This window comes from Triticum aestivum, chromosome 5D (genome assembly GCF_018294505.1).
Source record: "Triticum aestivum cultivar Chinese Spring chromosome 5D, IWGSC CS RefSeq v2.1, whole genome shotgun sequence".
Classification (NCBI taxonomy): domain Eukaryota; kingdom Viridiplantae; phylum Streptophyta; class Magnoliopsida; order Poales; family Poaceae; genus Triticum; species Triticum aestivum.
Window position 1 is genome coordinate 283,068,651 of NC_057808.1, and position 9,177 is coordinate 283,077,827.

At 44.8% G+C, this 9,177-nt stretch overlaps 1 pseudogene; it reads right to left on the reverse strand.

Annotated features, from left to right (window-relative positions):
- Positions 1-2,695: 2,695 nt before the first annotated feature.
- On the reverse strand, positions 2,696-6,938 carry LOC123121036 (amino acid transporter ANT1-like; annotated as a pseudogene).
- Positions 6,939-9,177: the final 2,239 nt, after the last annotated feature.

Below are 9,177 nucleotides of genomic sequence, written 5' to 3' on the forward strand. Positions count from 1 at the left end.
TGGCCTCGGCGTTTCCTCAAGCCATGAAAATGTACTATAATTTGCTTGTCATCAATTCCTGCAAATCTCTATCTCTCTCTCAACATAGCAGATCATCATTAGACACTAAATCCTCCAATGGGAGCTTGCAGAATGCTTGCATTATATCCCTCATTAGACATTATATGTTCATTACCAGGAGCATGTAAAATGTTTGCATCAAATCCTTCATTAGCAGTCTGTCCATTAGAAACTTTAGGCTCAAGAATAACATGAGCTTATATGTTTGCACCGGAAACTTGATTAGACACATCAGGTTCAGTCAATTCAGTATTGATTGGGGAGTTATAAAATAAGCAGAAGTTGGTTTCATTTTTTATAGGTTCCCTACATACAAGCAGTTTTACAACACCATCAGGTTTAACTATTGGCTAGAAATTGAACAGTTCAATTAGATATAATCAGGGATGTGATGTGCCTGCTCGTTACGCATGCTGATCTTGCAAGCTGCGACTGTCCGTTTGCACAAGCTCGATGCCATGCCCATGCTGCCGCCGCTGCCTCCCACGCAGGCTACACCCAGGATTGGATCTTCGTCTTCTTGTCCTTCCATTCACTTGAAGCCCGGTGACTGGCGTCCAACGAGGGCCCGAGGAAGTGTTGTGTTGGTCTGTCCAGCGGCCGCTAGGTTAGGAGCGAACTAGACTGGAGGCTGGAGCGAACGAATTGGGGATTTTTCCTGCTGTCGATCGATATGGGAGGCGCTCGTTTGGGCCGCGAGCCTGCTATAGGGCCTGACTTGCACTTACGTTATTGGCCCATCCAAATTGAAACATTTTTCTTCATTTTGTATATTGCCTGCTCGTGCGCTGGGACGAACAAAACTAGCCTAGGCCAACCTGGACGACTCAAACTAGGTGCGCACTTTCCAGCCACCCGAGGCGGCCGCGCATACCAGCCCCTATGGTGGCGTCGCCCCTTTTTACGTGTATGATTGGGGTAGTGAAAAATATTCCAGTGGCGCTTTTGATTTACCCACTAAATGGTTGACTTGCTTGTTTCTATGAATTGAGTTCGCCAATAATGTGAAGGATGCTCAGGAAGAGCGCTCGAGAACCACTTCTCTTCTCAGGCCCCAATAGCGTGTAGAAGAGAATTCCTTATAAAGAGGGTCCAACTCTTTCTCCACACGCGGAGTGGTACTAAACTTCCCACCACATGCCATGTCCTTTTTGAACACTATACAATCGAAGTCGTTCACATATGCGAGCATACACTCACCTCTATGAACGCACACATGCACACCCTATCCCATGAGCATCTCCGAGAGATTGGGCCGGCACATCATCTTGAGATTGACAAAGTTGCCATAGACACCTTCGTAGTCGACGGAAACGTCTCCTCACACGGAAGACGGAACGCACATCGCTGGAAGGCCTGAAATAAATCCAAAAAATGCAAGCATCAATGTCAAGTTTAGGACTTGAACTCTGGTGGGCTGGGATACCACTGTACTCTAGCCATACAACCACATGTTGGTTCGCCATCACATCTCTTGTCATGACACCGACATGGGCTCCCAGAGATTTTCCGAAATTGTTAGATGGGCCTAAAGCCCACCCTATATTTCAACATTGTGGACATACAAATTTATTTGCAGAGAAGATGAAGTTGTTTGAGCAAAGAAGTGAACAAACTCTAATGGGGGTACACATCAAAACTTCCGTTTCTCTAACATTTCTTAATGATCTATAACTTACTTGAATCCCAAAGTTCGCTTATACATTAATTTCTTATTCTCATTCAAGGGTTTTAAATGTGTGCAAGTATGGTTCTCTCTGAAATATGTACTGCACTTGTTCTGTTGGGAGACGGTTTTCTTCCGCAGAGCCTTAACCTCTAGCTCATGAGACCCTTATACGGATATTCAATTCAGTGGAATATGTTCCAATGTGCGATGTTCATACCAAATTTCATCTTGTTCGAACATCTGAGGAGCTCATGATAAAAAAAGACAAGATCGATCAAATCAATAGATGAGCAGTAAACTTTCTTACATCCCCGAAATTTTGCTGAGAGCTACTGAAATGTTCAAATTCCACGAAATTTGGCACGGACTTCACGCACATGAGCATCTAGCATCATAAAAAAATCAATTGTTTTTTTGATTCTTTTACTATTTTAAATGAATTTACTGTCCACTTCGGGTGCAGATGCACCCTTTATATTCTTAAAATCCGATTGTGCAATCTATCATGTTGGTCCCTTTATAGAACACCTATGCAGCCACAGCAAAAAATTGTAGATTGAATTCACCACATCCTCATTTTAACTAAACGTTGGGGGGAGAATGCCCCGAGGATCCTTCCTCGTTTTTATACGACTAAACTCTGACTCTAGTGAAACTGCATGTTCTTATTTCAAATAGCTGAAAATGCCATCAATTTTTTGAGGTGATCGTTTTTATACGACTAAACTCTTACTCTAGTGAAACTGCATGTTCTTATTTCAAATAGCTGAAAATGCCATCAATTTTTTGAGGTGATCTTTCGGCGCAGCAAAGCACCCTACTGCTTAGTACTCGTAGCATAAGCTACCATGCGCTACCTGAAATTCCAAATCGAGGCTCAAAATAATCACCTCGGGATTCTAGTAGATCTTTGTGCCTTGCAGCTGGGCTTCCTTCGAGTCCAATCCTGATGAACATTTTCTTGAATAATCTCTCAAATCCATGTTTTATTTTCGTCGTCTTCTTTTAGATGGTGTTTCTTTTCTATTGCTTTCTCTCATGTGCATTACATTTTGTCATGTGGTTTATAATTACACCTGACCTGTACACACCAGCATAGTTCTTGGCCATTTTGATCTTGGTCAATGTGACAAGCTAGAGAGCAGTGAAGGTTCCATAGACAACAAAAACAAGGCCAAAGAGAAGGAAACCGTAGTCCAGCAGGCGTCGCCACAAGCTCATCGAAGACCCCACAATGCTGAGATGGAAGGCGGTAGGCAGCACGAAAGCGAGCAGAGCACACACCGTGCTCCCGACGAAGGCGATGAAGGCCCCAAATGCAGGCACGTACGAGGCCACCACAGCAAGGATGATCACCACCATGATGCGGCTTGCGTGCAAGGCTAACCAATTGGGGCCACCGACATTTTGTGAAAACTTCTGAAAGCACCGACTCGATCTGATTCTCGCCTCAACAATCTCATGGATCGGGTGCATCATGACCGGAAATGTGAATGCTAGTGCAATGCATAGGCCAATCTGTAAAATTTAAATCTTCCAACTGTTAGCTTGGTACAACCGTCATTACTTCAGCAAATTCAAATCTGATCACACCAAATAAGTTACAAAAAGTGAACTAACCTTAACTGCAGAAGAAGACCAGCTGTTGGGAAGATTAAGTGTTACGATGTCCTTGGTGGCTTCACCATAAGCCAAGTATCCGCACACTCCAAAACACGCATACACAAACATGATACATACAAGTGCTTGAGAAAGCACCCATTTGAATTTTTTCCGTTCCGCCATCGATGCTTCCAGTGCCAGAGTCATGCTGAACCCTTCAAAGCAGAAAAGTGCAACCCCAAAAGAGAAAGGTATCGCCCAAAGCCCATTAAAAGCACTTCTATCTGCAAATGGATGGTCGAAAAGCCGTATGTCCTCTTTGATAACTATGGCCATCGCTAGGACATTGCATGCATCTGCAAATATGCTGAAAGGTGAAAGGGAGGACAGCGAGCGAACGAAGGAGAGTGCAATTTGCATAGGCAGGAGGATGGCAAAGATGAAGGTGTCTGGTGACATGAACTGGGTAAGCATGGAGTGGAGATTCTGAGCAATGAATATCAGGTAAGCAACAGAACCGCCGGCTTGAGAAAGGAAGATGAGGATTTCTGTCGAGCATCGACCGATTGTCCCAAAACACTTCTGACCCAAATCCCCATACGTGTAGAGAACATCACATGGCTCTTCTGTTTCTTCCTCTTCCAGTTTATCTCTACACTCCACCTTCAGATAGAAAATACACCAATTAAATTACACAGCTGAAAAATGGTAATGCATTCGTCAAAAGTAAAGTTGGTCAGTTTATAAGAGTAAAAGATTCGTCATAATGCACACACAAAAATTCACCATAAAAGTAGTGCCAATTATTGTGAACTAAGCCAAATAAAGTTCTTAGGCTTAGTCCAACTGAAAGCATTGAGCATGCTCAACAAGCAACAGAAAAAGTAGAATACACATGTTTAACCATTTAGGACCTGTTCAGAAAAATAAATAAATAACATTTGGCTCTCGGGGTCACATGACCGCTTAAAAAAAACAAAAAAAATGCACCCATCCCAAAAAATTCAAAACGAATCTCAAATGTAAATGACTCAATTTGAAGTTCTGAGAGAAAAAAACAACAGATGGGTGAACTGTGGATAAATAACAAAGCAAAGTTTTCTTTCACAATGTGAAAACGCTATTCTAGCCTCTTTAGTTTTTTCTTAAACCCGGTTTGAATTCATCTTTACAAAAACTTGTTACATGACTCACTCTAATATAAAACTTTTTAAATCAGTTTTTGAAAATTTTGGAATAAAGAGATCATGCGATCCCAAGAGCCAAAAATCCACTTGTAGGAAAATACCTCATTTATTTTTATTTTTGCACGCATGGCAAATAATCATACTCATTAACAAAAATTTGCACATTGATATTTCATCTCGTAGATACATGTACGAGTTTTTTTTGTATATATGCACATTATTGGTCTTTCAGAAACCAACTAAGGGTAAAATCGTCCAAGACATGATACTTCCGGGGGAACAAAATAGCGTGCTATGACAAAATAGCGCAATCCTTAAAATCCGCTATAGTGACGGTATATCACGTTATAGCGAACGATTGTCCACCGATTTCATTTAACGAGACATTGCTTAGAACCCTATAGCGCTCTATTGTTTTCATTTGGATACTTAAGGGGTTAAGCGAGCTCAAAAAAAATGAGAGAGGAACAAAGCCACACAAATAATTTGTGGGTAAACTGTATTTTTGGTGGCAGGAAATTTTAAGTATTTCATAGGTCCAACTATTCACCCTAGCCCCCGCGTCGTCCTCCCCCTAGGGCGACTCGGGCGGAGCCAGAAACCTAGCCGCCGCCGCCGCCGCAAACTCCCTCCTCCTCTCCCTCCGCCGCCGCCGGAGGACGCCGCCGGGCTAAGCCCGGGGGCCGACGGCGGTGGCGAGGGATCTCCTCTCGCGCGCGTCTCCGGGGTGGGGCGGACCCCAAGGCGTGTGGTGGCGCGACCGATCTGGGATCTGCGGCGCGGCGGATGGCTGCAGCAGGCGGCGGGAGGCCGGCCCGTCCTGGCGGCGGGCGGCCCAGTCGCGGGCGGCGGCCAGGGCTGCGGGCGCTGCGGATGGCCCTTCGGGCGGCGGCTGCGGTCGGCGGCGGCGGCGGCCAGCTTGGCTGCGGTGGCGTGCGTGCTGCCTTCAGATCGGCGATGGCGGCGTGGAGGGCCTGGTGGTCTCGTCGGCGGCACCTTCGTTCAGATCTGTTCTGACCGGTGCAGCCGGCGGTGGTGGTCATCTCTTCCGTCAGAGGTGGTCGACCTGAGGCTGGGTGTTCGGATCTCGGGATCCGTCATCTAGCACCAGCTGCGAGTCGGGGAGACATGGTTGCCGGTGAAAACCGAGCCGACGGCAGGCGATGGCGGCATTCCACGTCGTTACCTTGATGAAGGCATCGTCATGTGACTACCGTCGACCCACTCGTACTGCTCCGGGGGAAACCCTAGGATCTGGTGTTCCAGACCGGATGATGGCGGCACTACGGTGTCGTTTCACTCTTGGGAGCATCGTTTGTGGAGCAGTGCTGGAAGTCAGAGGCAGGAGGTGGAATGGCTTCGTCTTGCACGGAGCTTCGGTGGAGATGTCAAGTCATGCCTGATCGACAGGTGCTACGCTTGGTCATGCCTGGTCGGCAGGTGCTACGCACGACAGATCCTCCAAGGACTTCAAGCTGTGTCGGCTGGTGGTACTTGGCAGCATGGCGCTGAGGTGTATCAGTGGCGACCGCGACGTGTTCAGCTGTTTGCACGCAGGGAGGAGGTGCCGTTGGGCGCCGTGGTGGCGTCGACGATAGCTGGACCGAGCAAGGTTGATGCATCAGTACAGTTCTGAAGATGGAGCGGTGGCAGTTGGCGGCGGCGGCCTCTGAGAGCACGCCGGACCAGTGTGTGTCCCAGACCCGGCAAGTGGCTAGGTTGGGGTCTCATGTCTTAGATGTTAGGCTTGGCTGCGATGTCTGTTTGGTATTAGGCCCAGGCTATCTGCGCCCCTTCATCAACTGGATAGGTGTAGCGACAGTTTGTTGCTTAGACGGCGGCTTTAGTCTTACTGTTGTATGACTTTGTACGATCTTGTGAGAATAATTAATAAAGTGGCCGTATGCATCGCCCAGATGCAGAGGCCGGGGTCATCCTCCTTTTCTAAAAAAAAAAAAAAAACTGTATTTTCTGCACTACTAATGGCGATTGAGATCTTCAAATCATCACAATACTTGGAAGTTTAAGCACGAACGTCATCCAGTTTATCATGAACAGTTCACCCAATCTGCATATAGACAGAACGCATTGCAGCTCCAAATATATTCTTTGGCTTAAACCCAGATAATCAGCGGGAGAGAAACAAAAGAGGAAGATGCAAAGCAAATTTGGGTACATACTGACGAGGAGGAGCATGCAGTAGAGCGTGGCGCAGCCGGCGGCGGCGACTCCGAGGGTTCCCGCGAGCCAGCCGGCGGCGCGGAAGGCGTAGGGCAGGCCCAGCACCCCGTGCCGACGATGGACACCACCATGTTTCCTCGCGTCTGCGCCCACGTCGCTCCGCCGCCGCGCCCGGATCCCTCGGCGGCGGCGCCCCCGTCCTCCCGCGCCAGCAGCGGCGCCGCCTTTGCCTCCGTCATCCCCCCCCCCCCCCCCCCCCCCCCCCCCCAAATTTGGGTTTTGGAGTTGTCTGGTGCGCGAGGCAGCGACACGTACGACTCACGAGGTAGTATATATGTGGCGTGGTTTGTCCCGGGGTGAGTGAGTGAGCGGGACGTGTAAAGCGCAAATGATTTTCTGTTTTGTTTTTAAAGGATTTTCTGTTGTTTTTTGAACACACATGATTTTCTGTTGTGATTATACTGAAGTTGGGATGGATGTATCTTGTGCCTTTATTTTGAAAAGAAAAAAAGCGCACGAGGAGGGCAGGCATGGATTTTTCTGAATTGGTCTTTGGTTGAAAGGGATCTTTCTGATTTTTAAAGCATGCAAGGGATGTACACATGGTTTTTTGGATCTTTTTTTTTAATAAAAAAGCTCCCTCTCTGATTTCCATTCAGAAACCACACTATCATTTTATATGAACTAGAACAAGAAGGCATAAAGAATGACGATGCATGATCTAAAGGGAGCAAAAAGGTCTACATCCATCAATCCCAAAAGACCACAAAGAGTTATATTGGATATAACTACCGATAACCTTTAAAAGCTAATAATACCGACACAATTATCGTGGGAGTCTAGAGGGCTGATTTATAGGAGATGTTTATAAAAAGAATACCAGGAATCTCTAACAACACACCAATACATCATTGTTTTATAGCATGATAACAAAATGAAAATCTTCATCGGCAACCAAAGGCAAGAAAGATAGAGAACATCTCCCTTAAGACATCCAACCATAATCATGTTGGCCCCTATCCTTCAATTGTGTCTCGGCTTGAAGACTTCACTTGCAATCAACTCCACCATTCTTATGCCCCACTTCATTGTTCTTTGCCTTTAGGGGTTTTTCTGGAGAATATTTCAAACATGAAGCCGTTTGATAATCATGTTAACGTGAGTACAAGGATGACTCACCTTGTTTTTATAAAAAAATGATTGTATTTCTCAATTTCCAAATAGTCCATAAAATAGCAGATATTCCAAACACAACTAAGTTGTTTCAATTTTACTAAATCTCAACAACCAAATGTTGAACAAGTCATGTACAATGTCGGATATATCATGCAAACTGAAAGCACATTTCATTATGTTCCAAAGCAATTTTGCAACAGAACACTGTGAGAACAAATGGTTGATAAATTCATTTTTTCTGCAATATGGTATGTATTATCACCAATACATTTTCTTGTAAAGGATTTCTTTTAGTAAGGATACTATTTCTAAAAACCAGTCAAATAAACACTTCCACTCTGGGGGGCATCTTAACTTTCCACGGCCAAAAGCCTACAGTATGATTTGACTGCATACACATCATTCTTAGTAAGTGTCCATCTGATGAACTCTTTTTTATCTGTCAAAACTACTCAACACATACTTCTTTAAATATGGTCCCATAGAATTTAAGAGCATTTCATTTTCATCAGCACTTCTGAAGCCATCTCGGACTACTTCTTTTTTGTCACAGTGTAAGTTTGGTATTTCTGAGCTAGCACTTAGCTCTTTGCTGCAGGTTTCTTAAACCTTTAAACCTTTCAATGGCTCTATTTTGTGCGGTACTTTCGAGCAATCGGTTTTTTGAACACTTATAAGGCATTCCTTTCACTAGAAAAGTATTATATTTTTATGTTCAGAACCATTGTTCATTTTCCATCTGTACTTTCGAGTATTGTATTTTACATAGTTTATGTACACCACTCTCGCCGTTCAAATTTATTTTACTGTCTCGGTAGTTCCGCTGGTTTTGTACTGGTGCTTCCGAAACTATGTTACTTTGTTGTCTAATGGTCAGATTTTGAATCTGTCTCCCTAGATACCCCTCCACACCCCTTCATGGTTGCATCCATCCCATACCCTCACAATTCATTCGGCTCCACTGCAGATCCTGCTTCACTCTACTCAATCCATTAACCAAATAGATAAAGATATATCTAAGGCAAGAGAAGAACAAATAGTTGTTGGGTGATTTTATGGTCCACCTCTTGATTCTTTGACAAACAAAAACTCATCTTTTTTGAATCACTACTCCTGGAGATCATCTATTTGCATTTATATCTTTGTGAGAGAGTGATTCCTCTGGATACTTCAGAGAAGCTTTGATTGGAAATCTTTGAAGGAGTTGTTTTCAAATGATTTTATTTTGATTGTTACCCTTGGATGGTGAGTGCATCCTAAACGGTTAGAAGTAACTTATGACTCTAAAGTTATATGCATGAA